Source organism: Carassius gibelio, chromosome A5, assembly GCF_023724105.1.
Source record: "Carassius gibelio isolate Cgi1373 ecotype wild population from Czech Republic chromosome A5, carGib1.2-hapl.c, whole genome shotgun sequence".
Taxonomy (NCBI): Eukaryota; Metazoa; Chordata; class Actinopteri; order Cypriniformes; family Cyprinidae; genus Carassius; species Carassius gibelio.
Genome location: NC_068375.1, coordinates 31,181,744 through 31,208,668, shown reverse-complemented (window position 1 = coordinate 31,208,668; position 26,925 = coordinate 31,181,744). Strand labels below are relative to the sequence as shown.

The following is a 26,925-nucleotide window of genomic DNA, read 5'->3' as shown; positions in this document are numbered from 1 at the left end:
CATAACCAGAAACATTCACACAGAGTACATTTCCATGCAAAATTGACCACCCTTGAAAGGCAAAATATTCAAATTTACTGATATTTCTAAGATTTTCAAGATCATGAGAATCATGCCTACATTAAATAGCCAAAGAGTATGGCTACTTAAAAATGCAAAGAGGAAAAAAAAAAGAAAACCATCTCACATTGTTGACAATGACAAATCTATGCATTTACTTTAGCTAAAGATTTTTCAAAAACCTAGTCTGCTAAGTTGGCAGTGGGTGCCGTTACCTACAGCAGCTGTTGAAGCTCTGTTATAGCTTGTTCACAAAGGTATTAAATAGTTTGAGAATGTGATAAGATTTGATTTGATTTGATTTAAATTTCCCTAAAATATTAAATACTCTGTCTAAAACCTTTAGTTGTCTACTGTCAAAAGATGAGCTTCTAACCAGCTCTATTGACTCCACTATGTGCTTACTTTCTCACAGTTATGTGATTAACACATGACCTGGTTATGTGCACTGAACAACACAGCAGAGTAAAGAGGATGTGGGGTGAGGATACTCTCTAGTGGATTGTTCACAGACCAATCACTGGGCATCTGATGAACACTGGTTTTCTCAAGTTCCAAGCCTCTGGCTGGTGATCTGTTGGCTGCAATATAGCTGGTGTCCTGGCAGCCAAACCAACAAGGAAACATGGACATGAAATAGGTGGCTGAGACATTCAACACTGACACCAATGATCAATCATGAATACAATGAAGAGACAAGGATAAACAGAGTGTCAAAAAGAGCCTTTTCTGATTGGCAACAAAGTGATTTATCGCAGTATCTTGAAGTCAGATTCATCAGACAGCAATTTACTCCAACACTGCACACGGTGAATTTCAGTCCAGGGCAGTAACAGCTGTCAAGCATGCAAACACACACACGTGCAGGACGCATTCTGCCTTTCTGTCATCTAGATGGCTTTGAGAAAACTTGATATTAACTTGATAAGCCATATTAAACATGCAATACTACACAGTTTTTCTTTCATCAATTTGGTCAGCAAGAGTAAAATAATATTGCTGTTTGTGTGTTTTATATTCAGCATGATGTGATGCAACAGCCAAAGTCTGACACATACGCACATAGATTTCAAATGAAAACACAGAGCATGGATATTTTTGTTAAATATTTAATACTTAATTTAATATTTAATACTTCAAATATTTAATGTGTCAGACATACAGCAAGATTTGAAATTTCAAAAGGCATCCAATGCTGAAGTGGCATTTTGAATGTACACTGAGGTACTTTTAATGAATCACTCAAAAAGTCTGAACCAGTCTGACCAAAATATGTCTCTCTCAAAATAAAGCAAATGTTATGTAACTTAGGTTTGTGAAAGCCACATCAATACACAGTACACACATTAATAGTTTTATTTTTATTTTTATTTAAGACATAAAATAAAAATAAATAATGGATGTACTAAAAAAGTTTAAATATATAGCGCATTTTATGCATAAACAGCATAAATACAAGTATATATATATATATATATATATATATATATATATATATATATATATATATACACACACACACATACACATATATATATATATATATATCTGGCTGGAATGGGCTCGTGAAGGAATATTGTAACAGGGCTCAATTACATTAAGCATGTTCTTAAAACCTGCGTTTTCCACTATAGGCGCTCGCTCACTCAGTACGCGCTGAAGGCTCGTTGCAAAATGTCTAATACGTTTAACAGACCAGAAAAAGAAGATCCTCCAATAACCAAAAGGTCTGGTTTTTGGGTGCACTTTGGATTCCCTGTAAGCTATAATGGTTGATGATAGAATGAATGGTAAATAGTAAGGTCTCATATCCGCGGCTATAACGTAAATGAAGCCTACCAATCGCCGTGGTGATGTATTTTGCCCTGTTTAAATCCGTTGGAAATGTCTGCCTAAATGCTGCGGGGATAGTTTGTTGCGTGTATGTTTCTCCTTTTTTTCGTCTTTTCCCAGATACTGACACACTAAGGTGATGTCGGCGTAAATGAGTTGACATGTTTCAAGTATTCCCGCTGGTGTTTTTTTGTTTGTTTGTTTTTCGCTGGTGTACCCTATGTAGATGCGACATACCGTTGTTTTTTTATCCAGCACTCTCTTACCATCACCATGGCTTACAGGGAATCCAAAGTGCACCCAAACACCAGACCTGTTGGTTATTGGAGGATCATCTATTTCTGGTCTGTTAAACGCATTGGCCACCGCGTACCGTGCATGAACTGCTCCTGACTGAGTAGCCTAACATAAACATATAAGTTGGTGTTTTTTTTCTTCTTCGGGGGTGTCAGGGGCGTTGCCTGTTACGTCGTTTGGGTTATTGGGCTACCTTGTTGAACGCATATCATTATATTTCCCTTTTTTCTTTCCCCCAAATATAATTAATTAGTCCAACGAACCGTTCGGTACATAATGCGTACCGCGTACCGAACCGAAAGCCTCGTACCGAACTGTTCAATACGAATAAGCGTATCGTTACACCCCTAATATATATGCATATGCATACATATATACTTTTATTTATGCTGTTTATGCATAAAATGCGCTATATATTTAAACATTTTTAGTACATATATATGCATATATATAAATACTTTAAAATTTCAGTCATACTGCCGTGTGTTTATTATTAGCATTTTAATCCATCTTGTAAATGTCCTGGCAACTAAGGTTCACTTAAAGTGGGAACTAAACTTCAATTTATTTTTTTTATTTTTTTACTTGAGAACTATATGTAGTCAAAAAAAAAAAAGTTTATTACACACAGAATCTGTGCCAATATCACAAACCATAACTATGTCAGCATCACTTGGCCCTTGAGTGTAGTTTGGGCTCCACTTCAATGCATCCTATAAATGTTGTCATATGTCTTGCACACATCCAGTCTGTTTTTCTTCATGAGTAACATGCAATTATATAGGAGGTGTTGAATTTTATCTTTAGCTCCTTGCATTATTTGTTATCATGTAGACAACATGTTAAAGGAACACAAATTTTTAAACTCCCCTAGAATTAAACATTCGATCTCCAGGTCTGGTAGTAGGAATTTTAGCATAGATCATTGAATCTGATTAGAACGTAAGCATCTCGCTCAAAAATGACCAAAGAGTTTCAATATTTTGTCTCTTCTGTAGTTGCATCATGTACTAAGACCTACAGAAAATTAAAAATTAGGGAAGTTAGGAACGATACTTTCATTCCACTGTAATAATCAAGGAGCTATGCTGCCATACCATGGGTGCAGCAGCCGCAGTGATATTACGCAGCGTAAAGGTATCCTGTATTCATATGTTCACATTCATTACCTCTCCAACCATACTTACCCATCTCTCTCTCTCTCTTTCTCTCTCTCTCTCACACACAAACACACACACACACACTAATGGTATTCAATACTCTTGTGTATCTAAATGCTTTTTGTCACCTCACCACCCCATCTCTCTCTCTCTCTCTCTCTCTCTCTCTCTCTATCCTGTTAGGCTAAAGTATCTGGGTGTGCTCATTCTTGAGGGCTTTTCTGAAGTGTTTCTAATTTTGGCCTGCGAATCAAGTGAAAACACTCCGCCACACACACACACACACACACACACACACACACACACACACACACACACGCACACACACACACTGCAGTGGCTCACAGTCCCATTTAGCTGATGTCCGTGTGTGAGTGAGTGATATGAGAGCTAAAAGCTTGTCCTTCAAAAACTGTCAGGTCTGCTCAGGCTCAAAACAAATGTTTCTCTTTTTAAGTGTGTGTGTGTGTGTGTATGTGTGTAAGAGAAAGAGTTTATCATTCAGTTTATCAGAAAATATTTTATTATTCCTTTTTATACGCAATAAATTGTTTATGCAACATTATTTTTGGGTAAAAACTACTCCAGTGTTCAAAAGACATTACACCAGTATTCAATAAAGCCTGAACTAAAATAAATTGATATCCAGTGGAGAGTGAGCTGAACACATATGGAGAGTGTAGGTGTTTGAGTTTGCTGAGCATAAGGGTTAATCACGAATGTAGGGAGAGAAGAAGAGAGTGAGACAGAAAGAGAGGGACAGAAGGCAGTAAGACAGGTTTTTAAATACAAAAGAAAGATCCCTTCACAGGAATTGATGCTGCAAACCGAGATTATGAACTATGAATCCTATAATCTGACAAAAAGAATCAAGTGAAAGTAAGACTAATTAATCTAAATCGTCATAAAATTTGCATAAAAGCACGATTTCTAAATAGCTATAAGATACAAGCATGATTTTCCGTGGCCCAGTCTTTCCGCAGTATAGCTTCTATCCGAAGCAATCAGAATGCACACTCGGGCTAAGAAAAAATATACACCATAGACAATGTTAACAGATCACTGCACGTGGTAAAAGATGCAAAAAGGTTAAAATAGAAAGGTGCAAAAATAATTAATATCTAGTGCATGAGCATAGAGAGAATTGTGAGTGCACAGGACACAGTTTTAGCAAGAGGAGAGACACGTTTTAAGTCTGGTTTTATGGGGAGCAAAGGAAATCCGTGTACAAGCAGAGAAATTCCGCTTGTACATGGATTTCCTTTGCTCTCACTGCTGCTTCTGCTCCACATACACATACTTTATACGCACTGCAGATGGAGTACGTGTGAACCTGGTGCAACAAACACCTGAAGCACAGCTACAATATGCTCTATGACCAATGCATGGCAAAAACAGGACACAGGATTTTTTTTTTTTTTTTTTGCCAGATGTCTATACATTTTGTCACACCATTACTTGGTGATTATTTTGACTTATGTCTGTTCTAGAGACATGTTACAACTTTTTGATAAAGCTCTTACTGATTTTCTTTCGTAAATATGTTTCAAATTCATACTGAATGCATTTATGACTCTAAAGCATGTCTGTGAGTGTCAAAATTGTGATTAAAACCGATATCGCAAAATTGATCAAAGAAATCACGATAGGTTTTTTTTTTGTCCATATCACACAGCACTAAGTGAAAGCACAAACAAACACATAGACACTAGGGGTGCTCCGATCACGATCGGCCGATCGTTAATGCGCATCTCATCAGTAAAGCCGGTTTTCTAATCAGCGGTTAATTCCATCAGGTGCGTGATTTCACATAGAGCAGCTGTTACTATACAGAGCCGTTGTTAATAGAGAATATGCGCAAATCCACTTCATTTTCAGCGTTTTTTGGTTCATCTTCTCAGTTAACAACGGCTCTGTGTAGTAACAGCTGCTCTATGTGAAATCACGCACCTGATGGAATTAACTGCTGATTAGAAAACCGGCTTTACTGATGAGATGCGCATTAACGATCAGCCGATCGTGATCGGAGCACCCCTAATAGAAACATAATGAGAGATGGAAAAGGACATAAATATAAAAAAGAAAATAATACAGATTGTTGTATCCTATAATTTTGTCCAGTTTTGTTCCAACTATGCTGTCAAGTTAGCCATGCTGGAGCTGATGTGTTGTGTGTGTGGACGTGTGTGTGTGTGCCGGCGCGATCACTTCAACTGCTTCCTTATACCAACAGAATCAACTTTAAACACGTATTGTCTTATTAATAATGCATTACTGTATAAAGGTCTGCTTTTATTTGTAAACACTCACAATGAAAACAAAACACTGTGCTTTTGTAAAATAAAGAAAACAAATAGGATGTTGCTTTCTGCCATTTGAGTTTCCTTTCTCTGAACAAATTAAGCCTGTCACAAAAAATTTACTTAAACTCAGTGTATATAGGCTACGTTGCATTCAGTTTTTTCCCTAGTCTTTATTTCAAGAATGTATTCCTTGTATGTAAATATGTACTACAGAATATATGTATGCGCGCATTACATATACATTTAACATAATCTAATAATATTTAGTATTTTCACATCTAGGTGTAAAAACTGTAATTTGTACTACTGTCTAGGGGTGGCATGGTTCGCTGAAAAAAAAGCCAAACCGTTCGGTTCACCACACACCCAAAGTGTGCAAACCCGCACCTCAGAACGTGCGCAAATATTAAGCTCTCTCTGAAGTATTGTGTTTAAATGGACAAATTCACACAAGAACTATGTCAAAATGCCTGTCTTGGTAAGTATAGTACAGCAGACATAGCTGGCTGAACACAGGCTTACTGCATTCTCTTAAAGTGACTGTCTTTATCTTAATCGAAAAGCAACAACAAAGAAATCACTCACTGCTCTTAATTACCGTATTTTCCGGACTATAAGTTGCACTTTTTTTCATAGTTTGGCTTGTCCTGTGACTTATAGTCAGTTGCGACTTATTTATCAAAATTAATTGACATGCACCGAGAGAAATGAACCAAGAGAAAACATTAACGTCTACAGCCACGAGAGGGCGCTCTATGCTGCTCAGTGCTTCTGTAGTCTACACTTGATATCATAGATCGCTCTCGCGACTGTAGATGGTAATGTTTTCTCTTGGTTCTTGGTTCTAAATAAATGCGACTTATAGTCCGGTGCGACTTATATACGTTTTTTTTTCCTCATCATGATGTATTTTTGGACTGATGCGACTTATACTCAAAAAAAATATGGTAAAAGGCTTATAATAAAGTAAATAAAGAATAAAAAATAAACTTTAATAAAGAATAATCTAATTTTTACAGTCCAATATGCAATGATGTTTTACATTTGATTACTTTATTCAATTTCTGTACCTAAAAACTTATGCTAGACCTGCCTAAAAAAAAACGAGAATCACTGTTTATTGTTTGTAACTTTACTCTGATGTATTTATTTGTGCTGTTTCTTGTAGTTGGATAGAATATTCTTTTTTTTATATATTAGAAAGTATAGTTTTTCCATAAGCATAGCACATACTGAACTGTACCGAAAACTGTGACTCTAAAACTGTGAAACAAACCAAACCGTGAAAAAATAAATAAAAAGAAACCGAGCATATATATATATATATATATATATATATATATATATATATATATATATATGTATATATATATTAAGTTATAGGCATGCTGTAAAAATACACAGGCACACACACACTCTTGCCAGATGAGGCACATCTATTTGTTTGGCTATTTTGTTTAATCACTTATCATTTAAGTGGCACACACTTTCACACATTCATACCCACAAGGACAGTCAGTCATGTATCTACATAACCCCCCTACAGGACTAATCCTGTAAACAGAGAATTCAGCATTCATCACCAGCCAAACATTATGATCAGAACTAGGCCAACGCATAATGATATGTATGTGTGTTTGTGCCTAGTACCCAATGATATATGCTGGCATCATTATTTTTGAATTAGAATAAATACAGAGTGGGGAACACATTTTATACTGTCTTTTGAGTATGTGTGCTAGTTTGTAGTAGCAGCGGGGGAGAGCACAGAAAGAAAAAATATGTCTGAAAGGTATGTAAATGTGTATACTTGTATGTTTGGAGGGCAAGCTTCAATGGTGTTGTGTGGCTTTCTTTTATTTCTGGTCAGAGGGACATGCGGCTCCATTTGTGCCACATTCCTCTTCAATCACCGGATGTCGGCCTCTTATCATTCGGAAGGCATTCACGCTGATTCTCACATGAAAGGGATGTAATGTGTGTCATGCACATACACATACAGAGTTCCCTGATGAGCAACAGACAAATAGGATTTTTTGCTTCCAATTGAGGAACTGCTGACAAGGTAAAAACGTAGGAGTCTATGCTCACACACACAAACACACAGACACACCCACACTGTGCTCATATTAGGCAGCTTTAAAAGGCAATATCTAGACAATGCAAATTTGTTAGGGCTAACTAACGAAAGCCACAGATGAAGTGACAAGAGAGAGTGTGTGTTGATGTGCGTGAGTCATTCACACTCGAGACAGTCGCACACTTTTTGATCACTAAGAGACTTAATTAGACTATTCTTGCTGTCTGTCTCTCGGTGGGCTGAACGTAACGCTTCAGTGCTGATAAGGAGCATGAGGAGAAAATCATTCTCTCCCCCTTCTCCTTTTTTTCCCCCTCTCTCTTCTTCTTCACTGCGACTGCGAACAGAAGAGTTTGCAGGTGTTTTGCTTCTAATGACATAAATACGTAAATCTTTGCAATAATAAAAAGCCAATTTCCTTCATTGGCCCGCTGATAATGTTCAAGAGTAAATAAGTGCAAAACATGCAAATCTCATTTCTGCCAGAGAACCGATCGCATCACTTGTGCCAATTTGATTCCAAGCGGTATGCAAATAGCCGTCGCAACCCAGACCTAAAATTATGTGGCCACTTCAGACAGAGACAATGCTTTTTCTGCCCCGTTTGCATTGGAGTGGCCTCATTTTTAAAAGGCAGGTGGGGACATACACCTGTAGTCAGAGAATGCTGGGAGGAAACTCTCATGCTCCCTGGGGCTGACTTTTGCACATTTTTTATTAGCTGTTGCTGCGGAGTGATCTCCATCTTTACACTCTCATTCAGCAGGTGATGTCAACAGAGTGATTTGCTAAATGACAAAGCTCCCAGAAAACAGAGCCTGCTGTGCTGATTGGGTTGAAACATTAATAATTACACAGAAAACTTGAAAAAGTATAAAGTGCATGATAAGATTATATAACAAATGAAACTGGAAGTTGATAGTTTGTATTTGTACTGCACTATGCTAATTAAAAAGCATTATAAATGCAGTCTATTTACAGTTCAATTATTCATTCATATTACAGTACAATTATTCATAATAAAATTATACACTGATTATTAAGTCATAACACTAACTGATTTTTAAGTCATAACACTAATGCTATGACAGATCTGCTATATTTACTATGAAACAGTTATGTTCAATAATCATTTCAGAAATATGAAGGTAGTCTAAACAGCTTAACACAAGAACTAAAATAGTAAAAGAATGAATTACAGTGATAAAAAGTTCTGTGCTGTTGTCAAACGCACAATATAATTTATTCTTAATGAATGGCATGACATGCACATACTGTACATTGTACTAAACCACATATACATTTTAAGGTGCGTAAAATGTTACACGTCACCTCTTAGTGATGATGCAAATTAATTTTTGAATCATTTTTGAAAAGAATCATTTAAACAGTTCAAAAGCACTGATTCACATAAAAGACAAGTTTAAATTAACAATATTATTAAAATATATCTTCATACTCTTATACTCATGAGTCATAAAAATAGGAATGGATCTGAAACAAACCCATTGGCATTGAATGGTCATTAATTTAAACAAGAAACACACTAAAAACGATAGCAAAATTTTATGATACTAGTAAATGTTATATTGCCAACAAAATAATATTCAATATAAATAATACAATCCAGGCCTTATTAAAATGCATGCGTAGTTTAAAGTACAATTGTTATTAAAAGGTTTCCAAAGAGATCAGACTAAATACATTTTAAACAGACATGCTTGTCTAAGTGAGTTAAAAAACAGTTAAGAGTTTTGACTCAGAGCCAAATCCATCTCTTCCTCTGTATTCAGTGTCTCTATGCTCTAAGTTCCACTCCCTCGCTTGAGCGAGCACAAAACACAACATAATCGACAACCATAACAAGCCACAAACACTGGAAAACGGTCAGAATCTGTACGCGTGGTGAGAGAGATTGACCTGTTGGCTGTGTGCTTTGCCCTTAACTTTCCTCAATCCCTGTTTTCAATGGGAGCCTTCAAGACAAAAGAACGACTAGGTCATACACACCTGACCCATGATGATGAATTTCAGCCCCGACACCACATACACACACACACACCCTTCTCTCTAGGGTTTGGATTCTATCATTATCTCTCACCTTGTCACGGTCAACCTGAAAAGCTTTTTCTCTCTCACACATTCTCTCTCCCTATGACACTCTCTCTTTCTCTCTGATCGTCGGTTCTCGCCATTTCTGTGTCAATGCCTTTTCATTTCTTTCTCAATTGTTCTTTCATTACTTGTTTTGAATTGACTCTCACCAAGACTAGAGAGAATGGAGGAGTGCAGCAGTAATGTCTTTGTCTTTGCTGACTAATTAAAGGACGGGGTGACATATACATCACATCTGCCTTCTCTAGAAAACCATCCTTCAAACTCAATTCTCCTTCATCAGATGAGGAATCTGAGGTGACCGTTATGCTTGAGGACAGACTGGGACAGCCTCTTTCAGCCTGGCATTTATTCAGCTATGAACTCCTGCTCTGTTGCTCAGAAATAATCAATCGCCCTAATGAAACTCCGCCCCAAAACTGCTGCCGTCCTGGCACAGTAGTGAATTTTTGAAACCAGGCTAAACAAATCACAAAACACTATTGTGGAGTGAATTTCCGTGTTGGAAGAAAAGCTTATCTGCGGCACCGGTGAAGTCTGCTTTTGTAAAACTTTCAATGTGTCAATAAAAGAAACAAAAAACAAGCTACACACAGCAGGTCTCGGCAGCATATGAAAGTCGCTCTCATTACCAGCTCCCTCCATTTTACTGATCTCAGACCAGCGTTTATCCCCTCTCCCCGAGAAGCCATTTCTCCTACCTACGCACCCACTCTGACAGAATGAAAGATCGAGTGAGAGAATAAATTAGCATTTCAGAAAGACACAGAGAGAGAGAAACGGCAAAAGAAGGGAGAGACAAGTGATCAAGTTATTCCCAGGAGACTGGTTAAGATGAGCAAAAAACAGTAGGAGGTTGCATACATACCTACACAAACAATCCCAACCACCAAACGTACAAATGACATCAACATGAGAATACAAACATACAAAATTATGAGTCTTTAGAGAAGAACAAAAAACACAGCAACTGCATATGCCTACAGGCAAAAAAAAAAATTCAATACAACACGCACCACCCCAATGCATCTCGCACGCTTTTAACAGTGAAAACAACAAACTTGCACCACTGTGTTGTTTAATCATTCATCTAAAATATTCTCCCGCTCCTTTTACCCAGAGTGGGAATCTCAGTTACAAGTCAGTTGCGTTGCTCATGTCGGACCATCTACCTGGACCATTAACTCAAGGTTTTTATCCGAAGTGACAGTACACTAATTGCAGGGACAGTGCCTCTGGAGTATCCCGGGGTTCAGTGTCCTGCTCAAGGGCTCGATGGTAATAGGGCAGCACTGTGATCTCAGTAACTCTCCAGTTCATGAATCACACTCACCTGGGACTGAACCTCCATTCGCCACATTACCGGTGTGGATCGGTAACTACTAAGCTAATCGCCAGCCCAATCGTGCTGGACCTGCATACTAATGTTGCAACCAGAGCACCTCCTCTGAGCAGCGTATCTCTACAGGCTGGTGGACAAGAATAAATAAACTCGGCTGCAGCTGAGTCCGTTTATCTGAGAGCAACAGCATTCCGGCGAACTAATGGAATGTTTAGAATCCAGAGCCCGTGGGGACGTTCCGATTCAAATTCCAAATGCGTTTATTAATTCTGCTCATAAATGAAGTTCCCCTCCTCGCGGCGTATCGCAAATGAGATCCCTTTCCATAATTTGTCTTTGTTGAGTTTCACAGTTCTGCATTGATCTAAAAGACCCTGCGACAAAAGTCACTGACAGAGGCAGGAAGACGAGGGACCTCATATTTCTAATGCGTAAATCACCTTTAGAAACGCTCCTGTTTGACACCTTGGATGTTTTCAAATGTTTAAATATAAGCTATATTTACCACCACCTGCAGCAAATGGCACATTTTTCCTCCCTTTTCACATGTAATGTGCTTCTGCTTATATGATGGACTGGTAACCATGTACAACCTCTACAAATCACAGGCTTAGACATTTCGCTTTTATAAATTCAGCCGTTCATGTGTTACTGAGAAGCCAGAGAGTGGTTCAAATTTAAGAGTTTTTAACCTTCTAAACATGTGTAAGCCACATTTCACATTTGTGAATAACTTCTCTGTGCATGTAGCATAATGTTGCTGAATTTCTCATAATGAGCCAATTCAATTAAGATTGAATTTCAGATCTAACTTACAGTATTGTCCGCTCAGCCTTGATCTCATGAGGTTCGGAATAAATATGTCGATAATTTCATAAGCTGGAGTGATTTTATGATGCAAGTGTGGAAACCAAATTGAGCTTAGAGTCATTTTGGAGAAACATAATTTTCATCCTTTTTATCCCAGTGGACACTCTGAGAAAAAAAAAAAAAAAACTCAATTTAAAGTAATATAATGAAACGCATTTAAAACTAAATGCTGTAGACAGTTTCATTTGTATAAAAAGCTCGTGTCAGCCTAAAAAGGTCTCTCTTTATGAGACTGAATTTGCTTTTCTCTCTCTGTTTCTCCCTTTAGCGTTCTCTAGTATTAAAGAAGATGAACATTTTCATTCTTGAACTCGTTATTTCTAGAGATGCACCAATATTAATTGAATTCTGGCTGATAAGCTACTACTTTTTTCACGTTATGGTTAATAAATGGTTGATATTAAAATGATATACCATTTGGACTGAAATTAAAACGAAAACCAATTATTTTAAATGCTACTAATAAAGTCAGGCATCACTATGTTATCTTGTACAGTAGAGTTGGGGTACTTGGACGCAGACTGCAATTATAAATTAATTCTGAATCAGATGCACTCAGGAGGACTTGTGCTTAAACTTGACATAGTCTCTGAAATGTTTCTGAGTACAGTCAAATCCATATGAAAGATAAATAAGTAACTATGACTTTAATAAACGTCTCCCATTCAAACTTAAGGACTTGAACTCAACAAAGTGGACTCAGACTTAACATGAAATATGGTTATTCATTTTGGGATTTGCTAAAGATTACATTTAACAGTTTTGTCAAATTATTAGCATGTCTTAGATGGAGCCAAAGTACCTTAAATGTCAAAATATGGTAAATAGTCACATACAATTAAATATTAATACAAGCCAATATATAATCAGTATCAAACAGTACTTATATACTACAGTTAAAAATATATATATATTTTGAAAGAAGTCTTATGCTAACCAAGGCTGCGTTTATTTGATCAAAACTACAGTAAAACAGTAATATTGTGAAGTATTATTGCAATTTAAAATAACTTAAAATATTATTAGCTACAATTTGAAAATGATATGATAGGGTACATCCCTAGTTGTTTCATCAGTTATGCAGAGCTACTGGCAGTTAGGTCTAATGAACTATTATAATGTATCATCATTTTTTTAATGATTATGATGATTATGATGGCAAAGCTGAATTTTCAACAGACATTACTCCTTTCTTCTGTGTCACATGATCCTTCAGAAATAATGTTATTTATGTATTTATCATTAATAATAAAAATGCTTCTACAACTGTTCTTCAAAAGTACATTAGATCGACATTTAGTTGATTTTTTTAAGTAATGCGAAAGTCTTTACTCTTTACTTTCATGTTTACAGTTTAGTTCATCCTTGCTGAACAGAAGTATTTTTAAAAACTCTAAAACCAGCCAATAACTAATATGGTGCATCCCTAACTGTTTTACGCAGAGCTACTTACACTGACTGTAGTCAGAAGAAAGTTGTGTTAAAGCAAGCCCTCTGTGCACCAATCAGGGAGCTCTTAGGACACACACTCAATTAGCACCTTGGACAGCACCTCAACACACAGCTGAAGACTGGACATGCGGCACAGCTGGAGTCGATTCATGCCAGGCTAAGGCTACACAGGAAGACAAGTAATGCTTCTCTCTTCCCTATCCTCCAAACCAACAGAAACAGATGAGGTTTAAGCTGAAGCATCCAAATAAAAGGTCTCTCTGAGACACTCCAAATTCATGTTCCGCCTCCTCAGCCCCCATCTCCTAGAGAACTCCAGATGAGTGTACAGACACACAAGGAGCTCCCGTAGAGCACTATCAGTGCACTCTAGCACGATAGATACTGACCCATCGGCTACTCCAAAACCTCTTCAGTCTGATCGGTCTCTTAATACTAAATAAACACCTCTCCGCAGCGTTTCCACCATGACCCCAATGTGCTTCTCATCCTTCCCAGCACACATCCATAATGATTTCTACAACAACAAAAACACTTACTGTCAAGCATGCAAATAGTGGCTCTGACAAAAATTCATAGGCTAATAGAATTTCACAACGTGATATTTCAAAGCAACCACACTCCTCCAAAATACTCATGCTGGATGAAGACAAAAAGAGTACTTCTTCATTAATTATGCAGCAGAATGTGAAAATATATATCTATTAAATAATATGAAATATTTAATTTAAATGAGCAGCTTTATGAGGTCAGCGACGAAATGAAGTGAACAATGTTTCAGTGAGATGGTTTTATATTTTCTCTTTCAAGAACCCTCATTTTTCATGTGTTTTTCCCCCTGATGAAAAACACTTTTCATTGGAGACCCCTCTGATTCAGTGCGGTGAGATGACTTGTTGAATTATTCAGATGTTTGCATTTTCTCAGCTTGATTCCTGTGACATCGCTACTGATGTCATTGTCATAGAAACTAAGGGTGTCATTTTTGTTGGGTCACATTAATTCAATGGGACCCAGTACAGAAGTGTCTTTAAAACACAGGGTTTGCATTAAGCATGCAGTAGCAATGCAAATTTATGAGATGGAATCAAACAGATATTTGTAAGTGCATTGGGAAAACTACGTTTAGCTTGAGGAAATGAACCAAATTAAATGAGAGGAACTGTAATAAAATATTTCTTATGGTCCAGACGGCTTTATTTCCGGCGTAGGGCTATGCTTCTTAACAGAACCCATGTCAGAAGCATTGAAGGGAAACAGAATGGCAGTGGAATCAGATCAGGTCTACGGGGCTTTGGATCTCACACACAAATCAGTCATAGATCTTTTGCTAAGCAGTTACAGGTGATTAGGTGAGGGCTTTACAGGCTTAACACTTCTTTAAACACACACTCACACTTGCAATTACCCCTAATCATTCCACAACAGGTGGCCGGTTGGAGTCTGGCCTTGAGGTGAACCACTCAAGTGCCCTTATTATAGGTTAACATGGGACCTGCAGTGGCACAGCTGACAGCCTGGCAGGGCCCCTTTTAAAAGCTGTCTCACTGATAGCAAACTCTTTCCCAAACGCCTAATCATCTTACCACACTAAAACCCATAAAATACTTAAATTATAGTTTGTCTCAAGAACTTCAGATTAGATGACTGTGTTGTGACAAAACACTGCCCATGTGCTTGATTAATCACTCCATGGGCTTCATCAATGTAGCCAGAGAGCTTTCTTTAAGAGATGGTTGTTACAGCAAATGCTCTGCATTAGAGAATAACAAGTGTGAGCATCAGCTAAGAAAATCATCAAGGATTTTAATATTAATAATCACAGTGAAAAATTACTGAAATATCAGTTTAGTTATGCACACTAAACTAGATTTCAAAAGAATATATAGTACTATATTAATGCATTTACATACTTTATAATGACACGTACATTGGGAGGCCAATAATAATTATGATGAGTCATATACTTGTACATTTTAAGTACACTTTTTATTGCGGGAGGAACAGAGAAGCTTCTTAAAATTAGCTTTGTTTATCTTGTCATTAGGGATGTAACGATGCACCGCGGGCCATACAAATAGCCTATGTGAAGATTCAAACCATTTAAGATGTTTAAACAAATCGTGATACATTTGGGTGTAGGATTTTATATGAATGTATAGGGAAAAAGACTGTCTTTAGAAAAGTTTCAATCTGGTCTCCAAGGAAATGCTGTATTGCTGGTGTTCCATAAGCGCCACCTGCTGTCAGAGAGTGAATTAGTATTTTTATTCAGTCCCTCTTTTTGACTGAATCACTGTTTTTGTTTCGTGCAGATGTTTTTTGTTGCATAATTTCACAAAATTTAAGTCAGACCATTCTGTTTTTTTATTTTCATTTCAAATGATACAATTTATTTTAGAATAAAAACTGCTCATGCTGCATGTATTCAGCATCTTTGTTTGGAACTTGATGAAATTTATAATTTAATAATAAAACTAAATAAAACTTTATAATTTTATATATACTGTATTTTCCGGACTATAAGTCGCACTTGCGCTGCTGTAGACGGTAATGTTTTCTCTTGGTTCTTGGTTCTAAATAAATGCGACTTATAGTCCAGTAAGACTTACATATGTTTTTTTCCTCGTCATGACGTATTTTTGGACTGATGCGACTTATATTCAGGTGTGACTTATAGTCCGAAAAATACGGTAAAGAGCACAGTTAAAGCCTTAGTTTGTTTACATTTTATTTGTATTATTTATTTATTTTATTTGGGATATGTTTCAAAATTTCTATTTATTTTTGTTATTTTTCATATTTCAATTTCAAAAAGACATTTGCAGAATTTTGTCCAAGCAGAAATAAAATTACAACCTTTAATTTAATCTTCAATCTAATTTTGTTGAAAATAATCAAATATATATATAATCATATATATATATATAATCATACAATCATTACTGTGAATAGCATCACATTGTGAGCTGAGTGAATTTAAGTATTATATATTCACCCTACATTTTGTTCGAAATCTGCAGGCGTTAATTTTTTTTTTAACACACACATACTGATTTCATGTTTTTTGTGCATACAATGAAAGGGTCCAAAACAACACTGGACCTCAGTGAATTATAGAAGAATAAGTAGAAGAACATTTTTAATACTGGTTTTGGAACAAAATGAGGTTTAATTAAAGCTGAACAACTTCTTAATCTGTCAAGGACCCCCTGAAGACTCCTGGTGTGTCATTAACAATCTGAAATGATTGTCAAATAGACTACCTGAAGGGTTCAATTCAGCTTTTGTCACTTCCAGATAAAATCCTCTCACAACTTCCTATGATTTCCTGTCACCTCTCCACTGTGCTGGACAACCTGCTTACTGTAGATGGGTTACAGGTTCACACCGCAGGGGACAGCTTCACTCCGGAAAGTTACTGTGCCCATCATCAATGTGGTGCCCTTGAGCGAGACACCTGACCCCAGGACACCCCTAAAATTAGCATGTTTTATGCTGCTTTGGATAAAAGCGTCTGCTAAATGACAAGTAACCAACCCCGGTACCCTGCTGTATGATGTTTCTTCCTTTGCAAATGAGTCAGCTGATTAGAATAAGAATATATTCCAAAATGTCTCATCAGTATGTTAATAACTCTAAACCTAAAATGTAAGATGTGTCATTAAATCAAGCTGTACGGCCATGTCTGCTAGGTGCTGTTATGGGTACTCGAGCTGGACAATGCCTCTTTTTTACCCATTGTGCTGAAAGGCAGCATAACCTTTTTAAAATAGATGGAAAAGTGTGGCTTGACCTATAGAGTGAGACGACGCTTTTTTACCAACATATTATGCCTTTTCAGTCCTATTGAAATGTGTAATTTTACAGACGTAGATAGAGGGATACATTACTGTTTCCAATTTGCCAACTATCAAAAACAGAGTGCACAATACGAAATACATTAACATGCTAAGGTTAAAACGCACAGAAGGTTAAACCAATAGAAAAAGCATTTTTACCATCTCCAGTGACATACGATAAATATTATTCACATTTCACACATAATGTTTGTGCTGGAGGATAAAGCAGCGTAGACAGAGAATATTTGCTTTCAATCACGTAAAATATAATGTGTTTTGGTTTTTCATGCATATCAAATATCTAGGAGTGAAAAATCTAAAAACATGAATATAATCATTCAACGGAGTGCGGCCGCTCAGTCAATCTGGTCATTGCTGAGACATGTTCTACATGCTCAATCTTATCCACATTATTCACATATTGGTGGAAGACATTGAGAATGATGAGGGTCCATGCTTCTCAAACCCACTTATCGGAGACTTCATGAGTGTGCCTCAGAAACCTCATTTATAACACACTTCTAGAGCTTATTTTCAGAGGAAGACAGTTCCTATTATTCATTAGTTTAATTGAACAAGATAAGTAATTCAGCCTACTCTTAAAAAAAATCAACAAATCAAAATCAACAAAAAAAAGAAAAAAGAAACTATATAGAGACTGTGCATTCTGGAGTTCTGAGAATTCTGCATGCAGTATGACATCAGTCTCCTCTAAAGTCTTCAGAACTATACAATGCTTCATTTAGAAAGCCCTCAGTATCAAACAAATAAATAAGTTATGTAGATTAGGGTTTTTATAATGTATAGTAGGGTTTTGCATATTTTAAATAATGTATAATGTTATCATATACAAAAAATAAATATGATATAAAACAAAAAAATTCAAATATATAATAATAAATGAATGTGTTATATATTTAAATTAGTTTAAAATGTCACACCATATATAATGTAAGCTATACGTAATATAATTAATTAATTTATAATTTCAGGTTATGGCTAGAGACCAATAAATGGCTACTATAATAATAATAACAACAAAAAACTGAAACTGAGAAAAAAATTCTACAGGTGAATTTAGGAATCACAAGAATTTACTAAAGACTATATATAACAATTTTATTAAATTGCAAGTGCTTTCAAAGATTAATCTAAAGGGTAAAATTATTCAGTATCAACCTATGCCGACAAATAAATAAACATCTTTAATTTTGGCTGAATCCAATATGTTACTCATATTTCATGCATCCCTACTTTAGACAGTGATATGAAAACAGATGGTAATAGTTAGAGTGCACTGTGTTTTCTTAATGCTTATGTGTATAAACATTATCATAATGTTATCATAATGGCACAGACGCAGTCACACACTGTATCTTGTGTGCTTTATACACATGCATAACTGCCTATAAAACCACTCAAGGTCAATTAAGCTGAATAAAACATTGTGTGGAACAAATGTGATGCATCGAAACTAATGTCATTTATTGAAGTACACATCTTATGCTGTTAGTAGTGTCTTTGGACTTAACATATACTCCAGCTAAAATGTCAGGTGATATCCCACTTAAGATGTCAAGATTAACAGCCTGTGTAGTCCAGTTCATAGGGCACTACCGAGCAACTGGAACGTATCGTGTGATTAACAGTCACCACCAAAGCCAAGCTACAATGCTGTATGATAAAACACTTCACCTATTCCGACATCGCAGTGTTCTATAGAATCTCAGGGATAATATGTGACTATCAGTTCCAAGCTTTAATGCTGGCAACTAAAAGGAAGTACAGAGAGAAAGGAGTGAGAAAAAAAAAACAGAGGGGCAGAAGAGGCATATGAAGAAACAGAAAGAATAAGATTGGGGATGAGAAGGAGGTGGTCAAGACTGTGAAAATTACCACCCTCCTAAGAAAGAAAGACTACAATCTATCTGAATGGCATAAAAGCCGGAGGGGCTTACAAAGGAAAGAGAGTATAAGCAGTGGCGTGCATTGGGATGAGCCCTTGTTCGAGTGCCCTCATAACACCACTACTCCCCTGCCCCTCTGGAGTTAATGCCTTGCATTAACTCCAACTACTTTATTATAAGCGTTTTCAAAAATAAACACAGAACAGACAAACAACACTGTCCCAGACTACACAAGCGGAAATAAAAAAATGTAAATATATACTAATAAAGTAACAAAAAAATTATAATGATAATGACAATAAATATTTAGTTTAGTAGCCAGAAGTACCATAGTAAAAACCTGCAAAACAGTCAGTCAATGTGCCCAGAAAGATGTACAGCTTTAATCTGAGGAGCCACTAGGGGCTGGTTGAATGATTGGCTTGTCCAAATGGCCCAGAAATGAACCCCCAACAACAGAAATTTTTTCAATGTACCAGGCAAATATGCTTGACCAAAGCCCAGACAATAAAGGGCAAAACCAGAAAGCATGAGAGGATGTATCTGACACCTTGCACCGGTCACACATTGGTGAAACAGAGGGGAACATTTTATGCAGCATGGTTTTAGTGTAATGCAAACGACAAACAACCGTGAACTGGATCAGTAGGTGTTTGCTGTTAACTGAGCAGACCTGTATTGTAGCCAGTCACTTATCCCAAATATCGTCAGAGAACTCAACTCCCAGATCTTCCTCCCAAACCATATTATTTTTAAAATATCATTTGAAAATGAAAAAAATACTTAAGCTCTAAACAAAAAAATATTGCCATTGCTGAGTTTTTTTTAATCCATATAAAATACTAATTTATCCTTTCAACCTACTACTACAAGCAAATAAACATCCTGCCGAAGAGAATTACTCTTAAAAAGAGCTATTAGTGTAATAATAGGTTTGAACCTATTTTTAAAACCAAAATTTGTACTCCACCATGCTGAATACACTGCCTTTTCTAACCTTAATAAAGCCCAAATAACCTTGAAGTATTTAGATATATGCAGCAAAACACACGGGCGGTTGGTCCCCTGGTTATTGCTCATCTGCGCTTTAAACTGCACTGAAGTATTATGCAAAAGACACTCTGCTGGTATAATTACCGGCTGTGTGACTGGCAGATCTAGGCTGGGTAAATGCTGCTTAATCCCCTGTTTCCAGTACAGTATTAATCCAGACATGAGGGAGTAGTGCTAACATGCTAATGTCAAAGCTGAGGCCAGTTGACGATGGTGGCTAATCTGTAATGAGGTCCAGTATATTTCCCCTTGTGACACTACATGACTTAACAAAACCAGCAGTTTCTGACGGTCAGAGGGCAGTAGTATGGTATTCACTGCCATACTTACATAGTTGCAGCTATGCAAATAAAACAATAACTAAAAGCTAAATGAGCACATCTTACTCAAAGAACATAGCTTATGAAGAACAGAGAGATTAAATGCTAAATGAACATATCTTATCTATCCTCTAGTGAAAATATTTTAGATATACAGTAGAAAAGGTCATTTGCAAGTAGAACACCACAACACATCAAATCAGGGAAATTCTAAAATGTTTAACGTGAAGAACGGTTAACTTGGATTAATGCCCTAACACAACAAACAGGGATTTTCTCACATATTTCTCTTAGATAAATGTAATTAGGGGTGCTCCGATTGATCGGCTACTGACTGCTATACACCGATAATCACTTTGGGATGATTGATCGGCAGTCTCTAAAAATCCAGATCTCAAAAAAATTCTGTGAGAGGTTTGGCATGACATGCTGCGGCGCCATCTCAGTCTCTGTCCGGCGCAGCTGAAATAATTATAATAATGTGATATTTCTTCATTACATAACTTAACATAACATAAGTCATTTGAAAACCTTGTGTGAGATGTAACTTAACAAACAGCGTGACTGAATCATGCACACAGGTTCAACATTACTCCATTTGCGGTGCGTTTTATTTTTTTTTTGCACCCATGTTAACAGGTTAAAGCATTCTCTGCACACGGTTGTGGTCCAGCAGTGCGTTCCATGACTGGTGCGTCTGCAACAGTGCAGAGATAATTTCTGGACCGAGTATATAGCTGCACTGCAAGCACTGAATAAAGTAACAGCACATTGTTTTCAGTAAACATCTAGTAATTACATAATAATTGTGTTTAAACATCTGTTAAAGATTGTATTACTGTACTGTGTAAAAAAAAAATTGCATGGCTGAAAAATCATTTTCAGTGGCAATGTTTGGATTTGAATTCATAATAATGGATAAATGTTGTGTTTGTGCTAAACAGCCACGGATCAGTTGTGGACTCTTCTGTGAAACTACAGTCCGTGCTGCTTCCCATCTCACAAGAGTCATTTAAGAGGGGAATTCCCCCCATTTTCAAAAATAAAATTCAGGCCCTGAATAAATGTCTAAAAATCCTGATTTGAGTATCAGTATATATAGTTAAATGATAAAAAGAAGGCTTTAAAAAGATTGGTATCAGTGATCATATCGGCAAATACTGCTTTCTGTGATTGGCGATCAGTGATCGGCCTCAAAAATCCTGATCGGAGCACCCTTATTCATAATCCAAATGGAAAGACAATATTTTTAACATTAAGCATTTTTTTCAACCATAGAAATCCATTATAAAGAAAACGCTAACATGAAACTTTAAAGTTTATGTTCTTCTTCTGGGTTTATCTTCTTTCCTGTAGATAGTATGTTTTATTAATAAAGTTTGCATTTAATTTGGTCTTTTAATATAATTCTCTTAATGAATTAAGAACATCTTCATAATGATTTTCTATGGGGGAGAAAACGTACCATTATCATTTATGCAAGAATATAGTGCCCCCAACTACTTCAACTGTTAACCAACAGCTTTTTCATATAGCTCTAATTGGTTTTCCTTTGATAAAGGTTCAAATTCATAAACACCAAAGTGAATATTGTCAAAATTGTGATTAAAATTGAAATCAAAATAATGATAAAAAATTGTGACCGTATTTTTTTGTCCAAACTGCACAGCCCTAGTTTGAAGTTGCTCAGTCATGTGTGTCAACTGTCTAAGTGACAGCTGAACTCTTCAGTCCACATCCAATTAACACAGCTTGGACCTTTCACATGCACAGGCCACACTCTCATGCACTCTTCAGATGAATTCACCAAACTCTACATGAATTACAATTTTTCAGAAGGGCTGGATGATAAAGATTGCCCGATGGCCTTGGGGCAACATGAAAGATGCTTGAGACAGTTGACAAGTTTGTCACTGGCCCATTGAGCCACTGCTGCGTTGTCACAAAGGTTTATCATTTGCACGTTTCTAAGACTAATTAAAAAATTAATGTGATTTTAAATCATTTAAGCAAGACACGAAAGACAATTCAGTATGCATGCTGTGTTCTGTGTTTATGTGGTTTAAGGTTAAAAAAAACATAATTTTTTACCAGATAATGTACATTATTGTTTCTACTATTTGGCTCTCTGAAATGCGTCAATTTTTACAAAGCTAATTTTTTCAGAAAAGTGATGTCTATGCTGATTGGCCAGCAATCCAGTGAGTTGTGATTGGCTGAATACCTCATGTGATGGAAATATTACACCCTTAACATATTTTGATGCTGTGATTATAGGCTACTCTTCGGCTTCAGGAAACAGTCCTCCATAAAATGCGCTGCACACATCTGACTATTTGGCTCTGGAACATTGTTGTAAAAACAACTTAACCACTGATTGCTAGTTGTGTCCTCTTTTGAAAGACCAAACAAAGTAGTTTTGCTTTCACAACGAAACACGCAGCATCACACACGGTGGGGTTTAGTGAATGGCAGGCCGGCAAGCTAGATTGAGGAACAGCTGGTGCCCTTGAGAACGGTGCGGCTGCGAATTCGACGATGGAGTGGCCAATGGGCTTGCGGCAACCACATGTGACAGGCTGGACTCCACTTCATCTATGGTGAAAGCCGATCTGGCGATCCACAAGGCAAAGTTGATGTATTTCCTCAGTGACCAGCACAGATCAGCTCTAGGCATGACAAAAGGGATATCATCCTCTTTTGGGAGGCCAAACAAAGTAGTTTCGCTTTCACAACAAAACACACAGCGTCTCTACGACATGGCGATGGCAACAACAATACTACAGCGAGAATTAAAGTTAGGCCTTCTTTCTTTGCATGAAAATTTGGCTGGTGTAATGCAAATCTTCCCACACAGTGATGTAGACAGGCGGGGGCCTGTTTAAACGAAGTATTTTTGAAGGGCGTGGACGAGTCCTAACTTAACTTTTTAAAGAATATCTCTTTGGTTGAGACTTTAGTTTTTGCATTTTTAGGTATGCACAAATAGCTTGTAACACTCCAAAGAGAAAGGAAAATTTGAAATTGCAAAAAAGTACACAGCTTTTTTACAGCGTTTACCTTTCTATTATTAGACAGAACTTTTGGGCAAGACAGTAAATTAATGAAGACAAAGAATGGGTGCTCTTGCGTTTCTGCACATTGGCTGATAAATCGAAAGATATATTGGCCATTACGATATAGACCTATTGGCCAACCATTGTTAAAATATGTATTCAGCATTGTTTAGATAACAGTTATTTTCAACTGAAAATCAATTGATTACTATTGCAACAAGTAATTTTTTTCTAAAAATGTCGGTTAATAAATGTTAAACGTCGAACAATAGTACCCCTGGGCTGCAGTAGCTGCAAGCCTATGATGTATTAGCCTCCCAAGCCGGTGGAGCCTGTCAGAAAGCTAAGAACTCTCAGTATTCACTCTCTCCCAGTGAGTATGGCGTTAATGAAAGCAGAACACAGTACTGTAGCATTTGCTGAGAGTGGGAGAGCAGGCAGGAACCCCTCCGGGTCTTTACCTCTATTGTTAGAAGAGGGTGAGGGATAGCAGGGGGTTAATGCCAGCGTGGGTAGCTACCGTCACTGTTAAACTTCGACATCATAAGGAGAGAGAGACATAGACAGGGACAGAGGGAAGGGGAAAAGAAAGGTGTACTGTAGCATATATTTTTAGACATACTTTAGATGAGAATATGAGTAACGCAAACATCTGATGCCAAATATACCATAGCATTAAGGTCTAAATTAGTCATCAAGAAATATGTCAATAAATCTAAAACCTTCTGGATTAATGATCCCGATCCCAACGATCCACACAAAATAAAGAAATTAGATCCTAGTACAGAATGCAAGGCCTTCGAGTCAGAGTCAAACTCACAACTCTTAATATCCGTTATCGTTGGTAATGGAAATTCCTAAAATATGGGCAGCCATATACATTAATTAAAAGGTCATGAGAGAAAAGGTGGCTAAATAATAAGGCATTTTACATTCAATTCAGTGGCATTTGCTGATAAAGTAGGTGGTGTCAGGTTTTGCATTTCTAAGATATTTTTTGCATAACAACGAGATTCTAGAAGAGGTCTTTAGGCTAATTCACCTACAGCAGACTGACATATCAACCCCGAATAAATTCAACACAAATACTGCATGTTCATAGCTGCAATTTAGCACTTGCTTTTCACAACTTACTCTTAACCACTTGCTGAGATAATGTGCCTGAAGCAACCTGGGGTGTCTTACTTGACGGCACATTAGTGATAGAGCAGGACTGCGATATCTGTAACCCAGCTTGGATTTGTGTTAAATAAATAAATCTTATTCACTAATGCACAGGCACCAAGCCAAACATTACATATTATACCTCCATAACTCACACGCTGTTTTTAAATATATACACACAATCACACACTTAGCCTAATTGTATGTGATGTTCAGTGATGGGCAATAGTAGCAAACATATCTTGTTTACTTCCAACTATTTGCAGCTAACAAACTGTCTAAAATATAAAAAAAATATTAACTGTCGTGAGTATACATCAGTTTACCTCAGCAAGTAAATAGAGAGCAATATACATTAATTAGACAAATTGTAGCACTTAATGATGTTCTTTTGAAGATAACTTGTATAATGTGCTGAAAGCTGCCTCTAAATATGCATTAAAATATTTCCCCCTAGTGTTGTGAGTTTTAATGCATAGGCTACAATTCCTCTTTAAGGAAAGACATAATAACATTAAATTGACTACTACATTATTTACATATGCAAATAAATGTATAATTTGTGTGTGTGGTTTCTGTATCCCAAACTGAGAGTATAGGCAAAATTTCAAAGAAAAAAAAATATTTAAATTTGTAAAGGGATACAAACTAAAATTAAAAGCATGAAGCAATACAAACAAATAACCTTATAAATTGAATTAATCTTATTTCATTAAAATTAAAACATTTGTTAATGTGTGTGTGTGTGTGTGTAAATTTGGGGAGCGCCCTCTCATTTTCACCTATAATATCTAGAACACTAAATGAGCATTTATTATAATTACTACAGTATGAAACAGATCGTCTTTTGTCCCTCGTTGTTCTCTGGTATAATAATAAAAAATGAATCAAAAGCATGGCACTTAAACTCCCTACCAACTCTCTTCATGTTACCGGAGGAGTGAATAATGCACAGATGTGCATTATTCACTCACAGACACTAACAGGGAAGCGGAGAACAACACATGAAGAACACTGTATTCGAACAGCTGGTGAAGTGGACTGTGATTGAGAAAATCCCGTGAAATTTAAATATTTACCAGTACAATATTGCCCAGAAGTGCAGGTGACCCGGACCGTATGCATATTTCTCGGTGAAATCCCTCACACTCGTTCAGATCCGTCTGCTATTTTCTCGAACATAACACGTAGAAATATATATCACAATTAAAGAGTAAAAGACCGTAAAGGTCGCATTCAGTCAGTCAAGTTCACAAGCAGCGGGTAATTGGTGTCTCGCGCCGAGTCGATACTGTCAAGAATGATCTGCTCGCGGTGACGGTGACGGCGGGAAAGCTCGCCTGTAAAGACGAGAAAGTCTCACTGCGGGAACCTTTTAACGACTGCCTTTTTGTGGATGTCTGGGCTGGGAGAGCCTCGGATCAGTTACACAGATGTGCTGCGCAGGGGGGAAAAATGACCGAGCTTTTTCTCAGCCGCCTACTAACGGGAGCTCTGTTTGTTAACGGTTTCCTTAAAGAAAAGGGAAGCATTTATTACACAACGGACCGCGGTCATTCCTTTGAGAAACTGAATTCACGTCTGTATTCAGCGTATACGTTACGAGAAAACACCCACAAACACACGCAGTTATGGAGAACCGGTCATGTTTACCGGGCTTCTGCTGCTTACCTTCGTCACTGTTGAGCATGATTCAGTGTAAAATCCCCGGATAGATAATTGAATCTCTGGTAGATATGTGGGAAAAGACTCCGACACCGAATTCTGGCGTTTATCCTTCAGAAAGCAGAGCGCCTCGGTCAGAGACACGGTGGCTCCGGTAAGGCTGCGGGAGCGCGGTGCTCAGTTACCGGGAAACGCTCGAGAGCGGATGCTGAGTGAAACGGGATGCGGCAGCTCATACACACAAGCACACTCGCATGCGGAGGGAGCGTCGCATTCTGAACGATTAGGATTCAAATTCAAGTCTTCGCAAATTTTTCACTGTCTGACACATTCGGCATCACCGGGACGTACCATTTTTTCGATCGTGAGAAAGGGGGTGTGGCGGCAGGAATTGGGAACGGGTGGC

At 37.1% G+C, this 26,925-nt stretch overlaps 1 protein-coding gene across 4 annotated transcripts in view; it reads right to left on the bottom strand.

Moving 5' to 3' along the window:
* LOC128012115 (teneurin-1) overlaps window positions 1-26,925 on the bottom strand; it is a 134,663-nt gene extending 107,738 nt beyond the window's left edge. For 2 of the 4 annotated variants that reach the window (XM_052595124.1, XM_052595140.1), the window contains exon 1: window positions 26,526-26,925. The gene's annotated coding sequence lies outside the window, so the exon portion shown is untranslated. The remainder of the gene's footprint in view (window positions 1-26,525) is intronic. The other 2 variants (XM_052595115.1, XM_052595131.1) reach the window with 1 other exon arrangement.